Below are 17,437 nucleotides of genomic sequence, written 5' to 3'. Positions count from 1 at the left end.
AAGCTCTGCGGGACTTGTCCTGTAATGAAGGACGACAGAAGGTTAGCCGACTGACAGGTGCTGAGGTGGGAACGTGACTTAATGAGAGTTCGGGGGCAAGAGGACGTTCCCACTCCTGTACCTGTATACCTTTTACGATATGCATCTTGGAAATTACAGGCTCTGCCTCGTAATATTTGTTGAGACCTTGAACAGCAGAAGGATTCAACGGTTCCAGTTAAATACCAGTCAGATAAAACAGGTGCTGTAAGCCCTGTCGAACTCTACAAAAGGAAGCATGACCTCTACAGTCAGCAACCCACCAAACTCTCAAGAGACTTCAAGTTGTGGCAACGCAGGATTAGCTCTAAGGTAACCTTGGAGTAACAGTTCTCACTTTGTTGTACAAACGGTTCATCATTAACCCAACCGGGAACACGGTGGGTGTTGGCCGAACCACGTGCTTTCGTTCCTCTTATCAGAGTCTAATCTCACTACCGTGACCCCCCCCCCCCCCCCCATAAACACACTCGCCCTTGATCTCGAGCACCAACAAAATGCCACCGAAACAATGGCTCCCTCTGAAAGCTGCTCTCTGAGACGAGAAAGGGCCACCACACAGGGGGTCGTCCCATAAAATATACGAAGACGTTAATACCGTTTCAACTTATTGGTCAGGCCCTAAACCTTGATTAAAAAATTAACTTTCAAGTGGTCTGATAGATTTCCATAAACACACCTCTGACCGTTAAAACTGGATGGCAAGCTTCTGCAAAAACGTAATAATTCTCCCAACCTGCGAGTTACTGACATAAAAAAAAGCACATTTATGCAGCTCAGTGACCCTTGCATCACCCACACACAACTACACTTCTGTGGATACAACAGCATGCTGGGATTCAGTCCATTCATTCCACTTTTTCCCCATGTGGGCCTGTCAACACCTACATTCAACATCCAATCCAAAGCTCCCGCTTCTCTCCACGCCTCTGAACACGTCATGGGAGGTCAGAGGGACCGGTCTCCGTTACATTTACGTTTCCGCACTTTGAGCATGCACGAGTGCTCAAAGTGATCTAGCATTTGAGAGAGCACCTTCAGATTATGGAGATTAAACAGAAAGTGCTGAATGACACACAAAAAAAGGTTATAAAAAAAAACTAGTTAGGCATTCCTGTACTGCAAATTATTTTTACTTATTGATATATCGCCAATAAGCAAACACTCTTATATCTACCTGGCCGATTTATCGGTAGCTCTTTTTCTTTAATATGATCTAAGCTTCAAAATATCCAAACTATCCAAAATATCCAAACTAAAGTTATAGATGACCTTTGTCATGTCAGACCTCTTCACTGTCAACTGTTGAATAACGGCAAAAAATAAAGAAATATAGAAATCATACAGAAAAAAAACAGGACAAACTTCAGGCCTTTACGTTCTCATTTCCTTGACGACAGATTTACAGATGCAACAATAAATAATCATCCCGTTCATTTTGAGACGTCAGTGTAATTAATATTAAAACAAAAATGTTAATGAAACGCAAGTGTGTCAGCTTCTATCAGTCTTTGTATTTACTTATTTTGTTTAATCTGTTATCAGGGTTAAGACATGGTGTCACATTTGTAAGGAAATCCGTTGAATGTTACACAACAGGACGACGGCGCTGTTCTTCGAGAGCAAACAGAGCTAAAAAAGTTAGTTAGTTGTGAGAATGTTGTACAACCTTTATGGGTGTACTAAAGGGTTGCGGTTAGATTCCAGGTCAGGTGAGTAACTTGTTCCTAAAGTAGAGTACAATGCCTTGTTCTGTATCAGGTGTTGTTAGCACACATCAGCACGTTTGTGTCCACCACAAACTTCCCCCAGAGACCATGAAACCTGATAAAAAGGTTAAAAAAAAAAAAACACCCACAGAAATGTATTCATACCCACGAGCTACACAAAAGCACAACCCTGTCAGTGTCATTCATTATATACTATGCGAGTACAACGAAATGTGGCAAAAATGTGGACCTTTATCAGCCGAGTAATGAAACATGATCAGAGAGGCCACTGCTTTTGAAAGAAACATACAGTGTGGACAAACACAACAAAAGGCCGTGTGTTACCTGCAGACTGAAACTACATGCAAAACAGTGCTAAAGAAGAAAAACAAGGCCGAAACAAAGCAGCATAAAAATGCAAACCATCTCACCTTTCGGCCAAAGGCCAGGTACTAGAACACCTGGAGGTCAGCAGGAGCAACCCCCCATCTCTGATTAGATTCAAACAGCCACCAAACAGGTCTAAAGGAGCCTTTGCTAACACTACCGGCATCATGTAAAAATGAAATAAATCTTCCAAAATGTCCTTAACAACAAGAAAACTTTGCGAAAGCGGATGCAAACTGTGTATTGATCCTCCTATAGCTACAGTGTTGTTTTTAAATGATAGAAAAACATGCTTTTTCACTTTCTTGGCGACAATTAGATGAGAAGATTGACATCACTTCCACGTGTGTACGGCAGTTATGAAGCTGCCACCAAGCAGGTTAGCTTATCTCCAGGCAGTGACTGCACCTGGCCAGGAAATAGTCCTGCACAGACACCCATAAAACCACACCGTGTCGTTTTTTACAGTTCAGTCTGTGTAGATAAAGGAGATATAACGTGTTTATTTGTGAGGTTGGGCACTGGCAGGTGGATAATGTTAGCTTTGGTCGGGGCCCAGCTAGCCGTTTGTAACGCTACCCGTGCTAAGCTAGGCTAACCAGCTGCTGGCTGCTGTAGCCTCATATTTTGGGTACAGACATGAGAGTGGTGTATCTTTTCTAAAAATATTTAAAAAGTGTTTAAGCTACTTTATAAATCAAAATTGTGTCACTTTTGAAATAGAAAATAAAACAAATTTCGACACATTTCAATATACTCCACCGTTTTGTTGATGCAGACTTGACCATTAGCTTGTGGAGGCTGATGTTAGCAGATATTAGCTAAATTCAGGTCGATGATACAGTTTTGCTGACACGAGTCGGTTCTCTGACTTAATGACTCTTTTTTTTCCAACATTTTGTTTTAGCATTTAGCTCAAAGTCACATCCTGTAATTGTTACATTTGGCCACAGTGGCTGCTCTTCAGTAGAAATGACATTAGCTGAACTCCCTTAAAGATGATTTAGTTGCTCTTCCACAGCCAACTAGTAGCAAGAGAGGTGAATAACAGCTGATGGTTTATTTCAATATCTGACTCACCTTCCTGTTCAGTCTAAATAAACAGAGAGCATTGATACATTTTCCAGAGGAAAACAGTGACATGAAGTTATTCTTACTTCTCACCAGCAGACCTGGTGAGCTGTTTTGTGCCAAATTGACTCATGAAAAAAAAATGAACTATTTTTCTAAATGAAACTCTCTGTTTGCTGATATTTGGAGGAAACCTGTAAAAGTTGGACTCCCATCAGGGGAAGTAGGCGGCAAAGGCCGGCATGCAACAGCAGAGTGATTCCTCAGCACTGCAGCCCAATCATATGATGCTGCTGATGTAAGGGACAGGGACCGGATGAAGCCAGTTTAAATGCCCACGGCCTACATGGACTAAACCGGGCGCTCACACTCAAAGTTACGTTAGCTTTAAAAAAAATTTAAAAAACGAAATAATTTCCTCCAGGAATTCACGGCATGGCAGCGTGGAGATGGATTTACACCTCTCTCTCCAAAATGCTCCTGAACGCATCACAGAATGCATCCACTCGCGCGCTCTAACGCTAAGCCCTTTCACTTAATATATATGTATATTAATTATATATTTCTCATTCATGGCAGCACATGCTCATCTCTGCATACCGCCCGGCATCCCGACAACGCCGAAAGCCCCGGTTAATCCTGCCGGCAGCGGCGGCTCGTCTTTCAGCGACATCAGCGATAAACAGACATTAAATGATACTTTACCTTTTGAGGTGGGATGAAGGTGCGCGTGTGTGTGTCCTGTGCAGGCTGCCGGCTCGGTGTGACCTTGGATCAGAGAGATGCGTGTCTGTTATGGAAGGCTCTTGTGTTTGAATTTCCTGAGTGAGCCGCTGTGTGACGTGACGCTCCCGCGGGCTGTGGAGGGCGGCGCTGCCTGCCTCCTGCGTCTATTTTAGTCCAGAGCGGCTCCGAAGGATTCACTCAGTCAGTACTCGTTACTCGTTACTCGTTACATGCGCGGTTCCTCAGCCCTCCTCCTATGTAGGCCCACTGCACTGTTTCTCTCTGCTCTGGCGTGTCCCAGGCAGGCGGTGAAAACACTGGCACTTATCTGATAGATAGCTCTGTCACCTGGACATGAAGTAACACAGTGATTATTTTCATTCTTAGTTTGGCCACATAAAATGTCAAAAAAATGAAATGCTATGAATGAAGTGTTGACGTAAGTCAGTGTCAGTTGATGTGAATGTCCTGAAAACAAGTCCAATGTCCAGTTGAATTTCAGGCACTGAAAGCAGCTGAAATGTCGCTCAGAAAGGCAGCAGATAGATTTTCTGTACATTGACTTCCACTCTTTCATTATCAGATGTTCTTTGCGTGCGTAAAGCCGCTGGCATCCCCGGTGGAAAAACTCAATCTGGGTCATTTGAGCTCAATCCCGTTGGATTAATGTGAAGGGGGTCACAGTGAAGCCTGCGGTGCATATGGTGAGAGTGACTTGCCGAATGTGAAGAAGACATTTAAGAACAACTGCACACAGAAAACAACGGGTGTCATATGAAGTCACCAATATGGAAAATGAAAAATCCGATAAACTGAAATAAGAAGGCAAGAGCTGTTACTTGGCTTGTTATGAAGGTGCAGAGAGATACAGAAGCAATCCAACAAATGAACTCTTCCTCTGTGGTGTCTCCTGCCACTTAAAAAGAAAATGCTGAATTTAAACAACAATTAAAACACAATTTCAGTCTGTTCGACTGCATGTATCTCTCTTTTACCCATAATGCCTTGTGAGCTGCATCCTTTTTCACTTGGACAGATGAACCAAACTTAAAGAGGACACTGTATTTTTTTTTTTTTTTTAGCTCAGACGATGCTTGCCCCAGAGGTTGATCATTACATTTTCATTCATAAAAACGCATCAGTAAAGTTGTTGAAAATAACTTTAGTGAGATGCTCTCTCCCTCTTCTTCCATCCTGTCAGGAATATTTGCCCTTACGTTCAGATGCAGCCTGACGTGTGTACACGCAGTACTGTATGCACAGGGAATCATGGCATGTGACCAAATGACACAATGGATTACCTGCACCAGGAAATATATCCTGCTCCAATCAAAGGTGTTACGTGTCAAGAAATGTCATACTTGTGCACATTATGACCAGGGATAGGCTCTAAAAGCGATTTTTATAAATGCTTTTTTTATATTTCATCTTGACTAAGAGCACCATGGTCATTAGTAATTCAACATCTTGCCAAACATGCTTGGACTGCCAAGGCTGTCAGTTGCTGCAGCAGCATTTTGCCTGTAATCATGCTCAATCCTGAAGTTTTCCTTCCTGATGGGGTTTTTACTAAATATCGCATCAACAAACAAGAGTTCAGGTGTTCATCTCTGAAAATGGAGCGACCAAACAGACTGGAAAACCTGCAGTGAATTTCTTTCTACATTTTCTATGTCTCAGTGTTTTTTTCTTAACTTTTTTCCCCCCCATGTAAACACAATGATTAGTCTCACATGGTGCACTACTCTGTCCTAAAACAGCTCTTTACACAACAATAACACATTTTTAGGATAGCTTTAACCCTGGTAATGTCATCATCACTGTATGTTTTTACTCTCAAATATTTAATGTTTAACTTTCCTTGGTAGCCGGCCTGTATAGACTCCCAGAACAGACAGAATGTAGTAAAAGGTTATCAGACAAGTCAAAAATATATAACTGAATACGTCAATAAAAGCCCGGTGTCTGTGCACTTTGTGAGACTTTGTTAGCGTTAGCTTCCTGGCTAAAAATGTGTTCGCTGAATTTACTGCTACGACAGTAGCAGCACAGTATTTGGATGATTAACATTAGGCCACATGCACTAGCCGGTGTAGCTTAATGAAGTTAGCTTCAGCTAGGTAGCTAGCTGAAAATGCTATCGTGGTGGGTGTGTTTAGCCACCATTGTTTGATTGTATAACTTAAAATATTAATGCATTCAGTTGCATTTTTGACTTGTGTGATAGGCCACCACATTTAGTCTATGCCTCTTGACCGTACATTTTGTAAAACCAGATGAATCACTATCAGATTAAACATCTGTTTAATATTGACTTCTTTCAATACATATGTACAATCTCTGCAGTACCAAACAAATCCATGAGGGCTACACAGCACTTTCATCTCAGCAAAAAGCATGCACTGCTGCTGGTGAGAATTCACATGATCCCTCACAGTTTGAAAGTGTCAACGAAAAGCTCCCAGGTCGTGGATAAAAACACAAACAGTGCAGCTCAGATTATGGAAGCACGGCGCTCCCAAAGTCCCACCAGAAACTCCAGACAAGCCAGCACCGTTGAGCTAGAGGTGCGGCTCGCAAGAGAAATATGTTTTTAGTCTCACAACAGAGTATAGATGAGACTCGAAGGGATTTAGGGTGAACATGATCCGTGAGATAAATGTACAAAAAATAATCTGAATCCAAACACTGCTGTTGTTTTATGAACATTTGTGTTAACATTGAAACTGCTTCACAATTTCACAATGTCTCCTCTGATTTTGATGGGACATCTATTGTGTTAATACTTATTTTTATATTTCTCTAAGTTTTAAATATCCAAACAATTCGACAGCAGCTTGCTGACATGAGGCTATAACCCAACAACCATCTGTGTTTGCTTGTCTGATCGGCTCCCTCTGTCACCTCAGCCTCCTCAGTTTGTATTGTTGATACAACTAAGAATAATATTCATGTGTTTGACTTAAATAAATACGAATCGTAAAGACAAGTTACTGTCAACTAAAATGCAAACACAGTTGTCACACAGGTGTCGTGATTTACAGTAACGAGCTAGTGTGCTCGTTAAATGTCAGAGGCAAAGTGGGCGCAAGTCTCAGCACATTCCAATGGACATGAAACAGTCCTCCGATATATTGTTCATACATGTGAAGTTGTCAATCTTCACTACGCCTCAAAGTCCAGTGAAAGTCAAGTTCGTCTTGCGATTTTGCAGCGCGAAAAATGAGACAAGGACAACACATCGATAGGGATCCACTGGTGGACATGATATGTCCCACCAGCAGGGGGCGGTGTGGGGAATACATTCTAAGGGTCACAAATGAGGTTGTCCTTCAATTAATTCCTTTCAGAGGGCAGAAGACTTTTTCACTTAGGCCCAATCTCAATCTCCACCCTCACGGACTCACAGAGTTTGAGGCGCGCTCCCCCAAAGTCCGTGAGGGTTTAGTTCTGTCCCACTGTCAAATCGTTGAGTGTTTGATTCTCTCGCAGACATTTTGAGCCCTTTATGAACCCTTTCCATAAATCAGCATTAGTTGCAGACTTTGCCCAAGGAAATTACCCACAATTCATTGCAATGGGATGTTAAACACGGGCTAACCAGTGGAAGCATGGATACGTAAAAAAAAAAAAAAAAAAAGAGCACAGCACATGTTTGTACAGCATGTCATATTTAATTTACACAGAAACTAAGAAATTAAGGATTAAAGATGGAACAAAAAGAACACATAAAATCAGAGGATATTTATTTATTCATCAAATATTTAATTTCGTCATTGAAGCTGTTTCGACAAAAACAACTAAATATATTATTGGGAATTACCTCTGAACTTGTGAGGAAAGAGCCTGGAAGATGATCAAATCAGGGAGTAAAAGTATAAAATAAATACCCACAACTGTAGATCATAATTATTGACATTGATATGTTGCAGCAAAGTGCTGGCCCATTGGTATTTAAACCATTTCAAGCTCTTACAGTCTCTCACACTCAACCATTTACCAGGTCACGTCAGTAAATCCTTGAGGGTTCAGGGTTTAAGGCCTTAGGGGGAGACATTGGGATTTGACCTTATTCTCACCAAAGAACACCTTTCCCAAAATATCTGCTGGTTTCATCAGGTGAAATGTGCAAAAGAGACTCAAAGCAACTGAAACAAATCATTTAATGCGAGGTGACAGTGTAACAGTGGAGACTGGACAGAGAACGTTACAGTACTAAATATAAATGTTCAGCAGCCAGCACCGCTTTGTTTGAGTCCAATGAAACACCACAGCCGCCTGCCATTAATATTCATACAGGACATTTACTGTAAGTGCACCCTGCGGAACCCTAGGATCTATTTTTACACATTCTTGTTGTGTGGATGAGCTTGTTCAAGGACGGCAGATATGTGAAACTAAACTATAACAATGAGATTTGTTTTTGCATTTTATAAACATTTGATACATTTTGAATTATAGTATAGTTGTCCTTGTATTTATGAAGTTATAGAGCTACAACACTTGCATTAGAGGAAACAGGTGCACTTCTCCTGCAGTGAATTCATTTTTATCGATGTTAATCTTTATGATTTCTGGTTACAGCTTATTGATTTGCAAAAGCTGCTGATGCGCTTTGATGTGAAGCCTTCAGCAAGGACAAATCGTGAAATCAACAATTGCACCTGCACACCAGCGAAATTATCCAAGAAAAAAGATTAAAAAAGAAAGAAAAACTGAAAAGAACAATGAAAACAAAGGTGAGGAAAAGGGGGGTAAAAAATGTCAATATTATTTATATTTGTCTCCTTTTCATTTCTATAAGAACGTGGGACGATTGGGAATATTATTTATTTTTATTCTGTTCAGAAACATCTGTAGAGTGTAAGTCTAAGTCATCATGAAACCACTGACTCCTGTCAAAGACCCACACTGAACCCTTTTTCATGGACACTTCCTCTCTCCATGATGACAGCAATGCAGGTAAATCACATGAGGAGATTTAGATAAAGCAAAGAGGGGTCCTGGAGCTCTGAGTGAATGCAGACGGGGAAACAAATTCCTCTCCACTTTCTCTACCTCTAGAGGTCACTATGCACCAGAAATCACCCTCACACACTGGTGGGAAGAGCAGGGCCCTGTTCTGATATCATCACATCACCTCTCACATCGTAACTCCTCCTCTGTGTCGGCTGGTGTTTAAGTTAACAGCCTGCGTTCCTCATTTAAGGCCGTATTTAAACCCGTGTGACTGATGAGACCATCGAAGGAAGAAGCTCTCTCCACACCTCGGTGTTTACCTCTCCTGACAGCTTGTTTCCACCAAGCCGGCGAAGACCCCGGCTGTTTGGGTCAGAGGGGCTGCAGCCCGGAGGAGGGCCGCATTCTCACCTCAACACCTCCCTCTGGTGTGGGGGTGAGGCGGTGAGGAGACATCCAACAGCTGTATCCATAGACACCCTCCATCTGTCTCATGCTGCTTTTCACATCCATGTGCCGCCACAAACCTCTGTTGTATTTAGTCCACTTTTCATAAAGATGTCAACTACTCCAAGCAAGACAAAAGAGTTGAGACTCGCAGTTCCTTCTTGGCGTTGGAAACAGTTGCTGACAAGACAATCTCGCCCAAAAGTCTGTTGGACAAAGCCTAGCTAGCTGTTTCCCCTTTGTTTCCTATCTGTATGTTATGCTAAGCTATGCTAACCAGTAGCTGGCTGTAGTTTCATATTTAGCTTACAGATACAAGAGTGATATCGATCTTTATAACTCTTGGCAAGACAAATAAACACATTTCCCAAAACACATGGGGCTGTGGTACGGAAGACAAAGAGGGACTCAACCATTTACTGCCATATTAAGTGATTAACAAGCAATGGTGAACTGGGAGGGGCTTAATTGAGAATTGAGTGAAAATGTCAACATGTCTTTGTTTCATTTTGGCAGCATTCTGCATAATTTTGCCTTGTAAACAAGCATACATTTGATTTTTTTTGGTGTGTTCTGCCAGATTTCCAAGTGTTCCTATACGTACTTGCTGCAGAAACTAATGTTGGCAGGTACTTTGGAAAAAAACATGCAGTCATTTTGAAGTGATGTATAGGCTTCATGCAGCAATATGCAAAGACTTGTCAGTGATTGGTCTTAAGTATCTAACCCTCTCCCACAAAATTAGGTTCCTATACAACTGAACTGCATTTTTAATTACGTTTCGAGGGAAACGTGTTTTCTCACGGATTACGGTCGCAGTTTTGGATAGTTTGAAACACATGGTTAACTTTGTTAATAGACACAAAACAAACGCTGCAACTAAATTTTGTCAGGTTTAGGCAACAAAACTACTTTGTTGGGTTCGTTGGTTTGGCTTAAAATTACTACAAAATTTAACAAAACAGAAATGCCATGATGCCTAAAATATCATGTGACGGGTTTTGTTGTCCTATATTTATTTAGAGCGTCATAGTCTGAAGTTTACGGGCACCGGTATTGGGAGGTGGGAGTGAGAATGTGTTACATTAATACTACAATGAAGGGATACTTTTAGTGGTAACAGTGTATTGTTCATTGATTGCCTGAAACACTTTTTAACAGGGATCTACCAGACTCCAATAGCACATTCTAAGAAATAAAACTGCCTCTTGATTATCGTTTGAACATTGCTTGTGTTTTTTGTTGCTAACACGTCGCGGGAGGACATATTAGATGAATATTGATCCCATCGTTGTTAGTTATTTAATTGAAGCGTAACTGGAGGGAAGAAAAAACTGAAGGAAGGTTGAATTAAAATACTTTTTTTGAGTGTAGAAAAATATTCTCTTGTTGCCTTCACACTGCTTCCATATTTTTTAGCACTACAAGGAATATAACAGAATATCAAAGAAAGACATATACCCTCCCCTACACAGCCCTTTTCTTTCAGGTGGTCGAGCAGGTATCTCCTGCCGCTCCGGAAACAAAGAGCTCAAGCCTGAGTGCCGCGCTTCGTCGGTCACCGAACAATAGGTCAGGATGCAGAAACAGGGGAGGAGGAGGGGGGGGGAGCCTTCAGGAGACAAGCAGCGGGAGGTTTGTGGGGGAGACAGGTTGGGTGAGGGGCTGGCTAGGTGGAGTCCCTGTGGTGCTGCAGAGATGCTCCCCCCCCCTGATTACCTGAATGCTGAGCACACACACCACTAATAATCAGGCTGATTGAGTCTGCCCTGGCAGTTGGAGGGGTGTTGCCCAATCACAACTAATAATGTCAACCACTTGTTGTTTGTGTAAAGTTTCAAAGTTGAATTATCGATCCATTCAGGGCCGCTCAGAGTCCAACATATCTATTCACGAGACATTTTCAAGTGCATATAAGTGATTTGATGTCGGTGTTACATAAGACTTTCAGAAATGTGTGTAAAAGTGACCTCCCTGGATTAAAACAACCAGCAGTCTGGTGACGCTCGGCCCAACGTGTCCCGCTCTAACTGAAAACACTTTCGCCCCCACAGGCTTTCTCCCCCGTTATCTCCCATTAGAAATGTTCACTTCCTCTCTAGTCCATTCAAAATGAGTCACCTATTAACCACACATTGTTTTGAGCAATGACCCCTTTTAACCCATCATTGACCTGACGGCTATGCGGTTTAATCTGACATGCGTTCTTTGAAATGCTAATGTAACGAGCCCCTCTCATGCATTAGCATCATAGTGCTGACATACCAAAGCAGGCCTCTGTTCCCTTTACACCTCCGGCCAGCAGGTGAAGAGGATCACACAGGCTTTGGATAGTGTGTTGACTTTTTCTAACAGGATTCATTTCGCTCTTTTGCCCTGAGGCTGTTGATGAACAAGTTATCGGGATGAAATGTGTGACCCTCAGTCTTACTTGTGTACCCACCACGTGGACCAAACATTGGCCTCTCCTTGAATAACTCATATGATGGAGATTCCTTCCAGACAAACCTGCATTCATATTTGTGTTCGCTCATGATGAATTTCATTTTGTCTTTGAGAGGTAGAGATGTATTTTGTGTTAGCCCAAAGCAGAATAAGGGACACTGCAGCGTCTCTCTTGTGCAACATCTATTAAACAAAACCTCATTTGAATCCAACCTTCCTTCTTCTCTGCAGTTAGGCTTCAATTAGCTTGTATAATTAAAGATCATATCAATATTTATAAAATATATTATTATTATATTAATAAAGGCCTTGAGATATCTTAGTTGGTGGTCTGTTGATGTCCATAAGGTTTGATTTCTGCAAACAGAAAAAAAGTTAAATATGCTGGTGCGTCCTTCCAACCACCCCCACTGTTTGAACAGCTGGGCTTTCTTTATCACCGCTGTGGACCCACCGCTGATTCTTCCTGGCAGGAGGAGCATGGGAGGTGAGTTAAGTGTAGGTGGGGGGTCTAGGGGGGGGGGTTGGAGGCTCTCAGCAGGAAGGAGGTCTGGAGTGACTGCTGCCTTGTTTGGCAGAACACCAACGGAGTCAGGAGAGAAGCGACGCACACAAGAGTCTGATTAAAAGGTCTCTCTAGGAGATCGTGTCCTCTGGAGTTGGATAACCGTGACGCTAATAGAGCAGCCTGAGATATAATAGTCAAAAATAGAAAAACATGTAACGAAGAAAATGCTAACGAGGTTCCAAGGATACAAAGGCGCATCCTCTTCATCTAGAAGATCTGCTGAAGTGGACAAGTGAAGGATTCCGGCCAGAGGAATAAACACAGCATTAGCACACGTATTTGCTGGTCTTTTCTTACCTTTTTTTGACCAGTAAAAATAAGTTTGCACCATGTTCTTTTCGTCCACTGCACCGTACGGGCCCTGATTAGTATCTCTCTCCATGTGTGCCAATGAGGGGGGGAAGTGCAAAAGGCTGACAGGGAAGTTAAATTGGATATTGAACTGACTTGTCTGCATCTCGGTCAGACGGGTTGTTATTGGATAAAAAAAGCACGCCAGTCTAACAAATACAGGAAAACTATGTTACAAATGAGGTGCAATTTCACCTCAGGGGGGAAGATAATTACAATCAATACCAACATCAGGCAAATTGTCCAATTTACGCTGACCTTGAATCCAAGGTGAATGCATATATGCTGGGTTTGCTGTTGTTTTTCCACATTTAGATAACTGATATTGATGTCAGCAATGATTTCCGTATCAGGAGTGAAATGGCCTTTTACACTCAAGAGCGAGATTGTCAAGCTCAGGATTAGGAACCTGCTCCAAATCACCAAAAAAACTGGGTCTCTCTTGCTTGGTTTCCAGGCAGTGTGTGTGTGTTTTTTGGGGGGGGGGGGGGGGATTATGGGGTGAAAGGACACATGTTGACAAATCGTATGGCCATCAGTCTGGGCCACCACACTCCGTGCCAAAGTCAGTCGTCCCATTACTTACGAGAGGCAGGCATCCTAACCGAGCGCCACACACTGCCTCATTTATCCCCACTGACCGGTTCACACAGCAGACATTTTGTTTCGGGCTCCGGGACTTGTAATTGGCAGCGGCCACACAACGCAGACCTTAACACGGGCCACTTTGGAGCCTCTCAGCCACCCGTCAACATCAACCTCACACAGGCTCAGCCTCGACAACACATACACTGTTCTGACGTTTAAATGCCCCTGTGTTGGGCAGCGAGGACATGAATGTGGCTCGACACCTGGAATGAACCTCAACGCAGAACGGCACAAAGATCCTCTCCTCCTCAGACATGATGCACATGTACTTAAAGTAATAACCCCAACTGTTTTATGTTTCTGGTTTGTTTTGAATTAATAGCCAGACCTCCATCCCATTAAACTCATGGAGCTTGGGATAAGATCAAGTTCAACAGTCAGTAAGAAAAAAAAGCAGAGACACAGCAGATTGTTACAATAATAGAAGATTAGGCAACAGTTCTTTTACAACCAACTGCTCTGTTGCAGCTCTCAAACTTGCTGACAAAAGAAATGGCCACCTCAGCAACCCCAAAAGTTTCATTAACCAAATTCCTCCACAATATTTTCTCTAGACCTCCTGTGAGAAGTTGACGTGGCAGCAGACAGTATACATGAGATTAGTGTGAAATAAACGGAAGAAGAACTGGGCTGTTACCTGCATGAACAGATTTTCTTGGCCACTAAACACAACACAATACTGTCAAATAATCATCTTCTAAAGTTGATAAGTTGAACGTGTGAGCAAAAATCAGCATTAGCATTCTTTTGGAGCATTTTTTGTTTCTGGTCATGCAAGTCCAATCACATAACCTTCGGCCTCTGTTTTGGGAAGCATCTGCTTTCTGGCTGCAACATCTTCCACTATGTTCACTAGCTAGTTGCTAACTTTGTCTCTCCGTTGTTTGGAGCTGGGTGGGGAGCTGTAAAATTGGGTTGATGAGAGCTGTGAGACTCAACCAAAACAGTCAAGTTGTGGGCCGTAAAAACCAAAAGAATCAGCTTAAAGACGTTAAAACGCTCCATAAAGCTGAGAGGAACTGCAGAGTTGGGTGATAATATTTTGCTTGTCCGGCCCCTTTCATGTTGTACATATTAATTTCATCCATTGTTAATATGAAAATATTGATTGGAGCAGCTTTAACATGAGTAGCTTTGGCTCAACCAACAAAGAAAAGAGCCACCTATAGAAGCCAAAGCTAAATCAATGGAAAATCTAGCAGAGGTCACAATTTAATGTCACATTTACCTTTCATGAATGAATAACTGTCTCAAAATTGAAAATCAATGCATGGAATGGTTTCTATTCCCCGCTATTCCGCCTTTTTATATAAGCAATATCCATAGAAAACACATATGCACACACAGACATACCTTCCATGCCACTCTGTTTGACTGTATGTTGTTACTGGCAGAGAGTGGTACCTGGAGCGATGATGGGTAGGCATTTTTCAGCACCGTTACTATTCTGAGTATAATATCTGGCGGCCAGCCACGCGCAGCATTAGCGGCCCCGGCGAGCTCACTGCCAACATCTGTACATCCTTCACGCGGGCTGCAGAGGTTCTGGCGCTGCTACTCGTCTGATGGAACAACTCACAGCTCCACATACCTCTAAACCATCCTCCAAACTGTCTGAGGGTGGGGGTGGAGGGCAGTGAGGGGCACGGGAGGTGTTTCACAGCCAGAAAAACATCTATCGTGCAGGCGTCGCCGTGACCAAACAAATCAGCGACGGCTAGAAAATATGATTTCACCGAGAGAGGAATGTGAGAGCTGAGGCACAGCGGCTGCACACTGTATACGCTGTGCAGAGAGAGGGCATTAACGGGATCAGTGCCGTCGGTTGTGGGGACGATTCTAGGGGCCCACAGCTGGCGAGAGCTGATGCGAAAGGCCCTTTAGGTGCTCGGCAGACTTTTCAGGTTGTTCAGAACTTTAAAGGATGAAAATAAAAGTAATAAACAAGTTGATTCGAGACAGCAAAACGAACTCAACCTGTCTGATTTCTTGCCACTTACTTCAAGAAGGGATTTTCTCCTTGGTCTCTAGATTAAACAACTTGTCAAGCTAGAGGGAAGCGTCGTTGCTGTCTGGAGTTGGTTTCCAGCGTGAGGCCTCGGCAGAGGAGACCACGAGGAAGCAATCAGCCCATCGATGAGTGGGCCTGTTGGGACGGTGCGATCCCCCCATCTGCTCCCCCAAAGTCCTGCAGGAGTCTGCAGGGATCTAATCAATCACTACGACATCCCATTCCTGCCCCAGATACCTGCTAAGTTTGTGTTTTTGTTTGCTTTTCCCCCGCTGAGAAGTCCGCACACTGTGGGCGCTGAAAAAAAACGCCAGACTCCTCAAGGAAAAGTAGGCTAGTATCGGTTGTGTTGGTCAGCTGAGTCGAGTGGGACATTTTCTCTGCGGTCAGATGTTCATTTGATTTCATTATGTTTCTGCCAGTTTGTTATAGATGAGCCAATTGGAATCACGCCACGTGGCTCTTATGTTAAATTGAATCATTTGTTCAAATTAAATTAAACGGCTCCTCGCACTAATAAGTTCATATTAATGATGTAACAGACCATAACGTGCAGTAAGTGGAAATAAAGTTTTCATTATTTTTCAGGAGGATAAAGTTAAATCAGGACGTACACGTTCTGTCTCGTAAGTATAGAATCGATACTCTGTTCAACGGCCCAGTTCTTTTCTGGCACAATCCAATTTATTGACACCTTTTAATTAAAAAATCAGGATAAAAGCAAATGGAGCAGCAGGAAAATGTTGCATGCTGTGTTTTGCCATTAGAAACTGCTTAATAGCTGCTGGAACAGGCATAAACAATGTTAAATAAAACAATTGTTATTTTTAATGTTGGAAAATCTTTTACCAAGAATAATTTGTGTATGCAGCATTTTATGTATAAGCAGTATGGGGGCAGGGGGGGTCTTTCCTTTTGTAGTTGCCCCATTTGCCCTTTGGTTTTTTGAATACACAAAGTAGTTGGCTACCTGACCAGAGGATAACCCGAACCTTTGAGCAGCTGTTACAGAGGCAATAAAACATTAACAAGACAATGTTAAAAAGCTTATCACCAATCCGCTGCACTGTAAGAGCAAAGAAACAGCCTCACACCAAATCAATTCAGTCTACTGACGTGTATTTACTCAAAATGATGTCTGGTACTGATGGATGGTGCATTAAATAGATGTTTATTGTCAACCCAACAACCAACCACAACATTAATTCGTTAATGGTGATCAGAATGACTGGAAAATACATTAAACAACACAACACGTGTAGAAGTGTTCACACCAAAATGTTGGCCTACTTGCGAAATGTAGAAAGTAAACTGCAAAGTGCCGCAGATATTTTATAAATACACCATGCAAAATATTTATTTTACCGAAGTTGTCAGATGTAGTGGAGTAAAGGAAAGGTTTCACAAATGTAGCACTGGTACTTTGAAAGAGAAGAACTAACAAACAAAACTTGTGTTACCGTGCTAGGATAGTGCTATAGATATTCTACAGAAAGCTAATTGGATAAAGTCCACACATCTGACATTACACTTGTTTAAATGCTGTTCAATAAGGATGTACACTGGGAAGTTTCACAAAAACACAACAATATACCTCAAATTACAAAACATGCTAAATGAACAAATGACGTCTGTCAGCGCCATCAGACTAGCTTGTGATGCTACAGTGACCTCTTGGCCAGTGCTGCAGATATTAGCAACCAATTTGCATCAGGCTGTTTGGTAGAAACTAGCTGTAGCTGGTACTAAGAACTTATCAAGGAATAACCACCTGGAGCAACCAAACTGCAGATTACTGTTTCCCTTCATGCTTGAAAATGTCATCTCATGCGGTTGTTGACCGCACACCTCAACATATCGGTCCCCATGCTGAGAGCGATACAGATACACACATTTAATGAATACAGAGCTGAGTATATAAGATAAGCCACTTTTTCTCTCCGCGTCCTATTAAAGTGTTTTGTGAATATACAAAGTGACTCTTTGACATTTATTTCTTGTTCAGTTAGCATTAAGCTCAGTCTGACTTTCATCTGTGTGTCAACAGATTAATGAGCTTGTGTCTTCACTGTGAAG

The sequence above is a fragment of the Anarhichas minor genome, unplaced genomic scaffold (assembly GCF_050575085.1).
Source record: "Anarhichas minor isolate MPS153535 unplaced genomic scaffold, ASM5057508v1 ptg000055l, whole genome shotgun sequence".
Lineage (NCBI taxonomy): Eukaryota > Metazoa > Chordata > Actinopteri > Perciformes > Anarhichadidae > Anarhichas > Anarhichas minor.
This window is presented reverse-complemented; position numbering follows the sequence as displayed.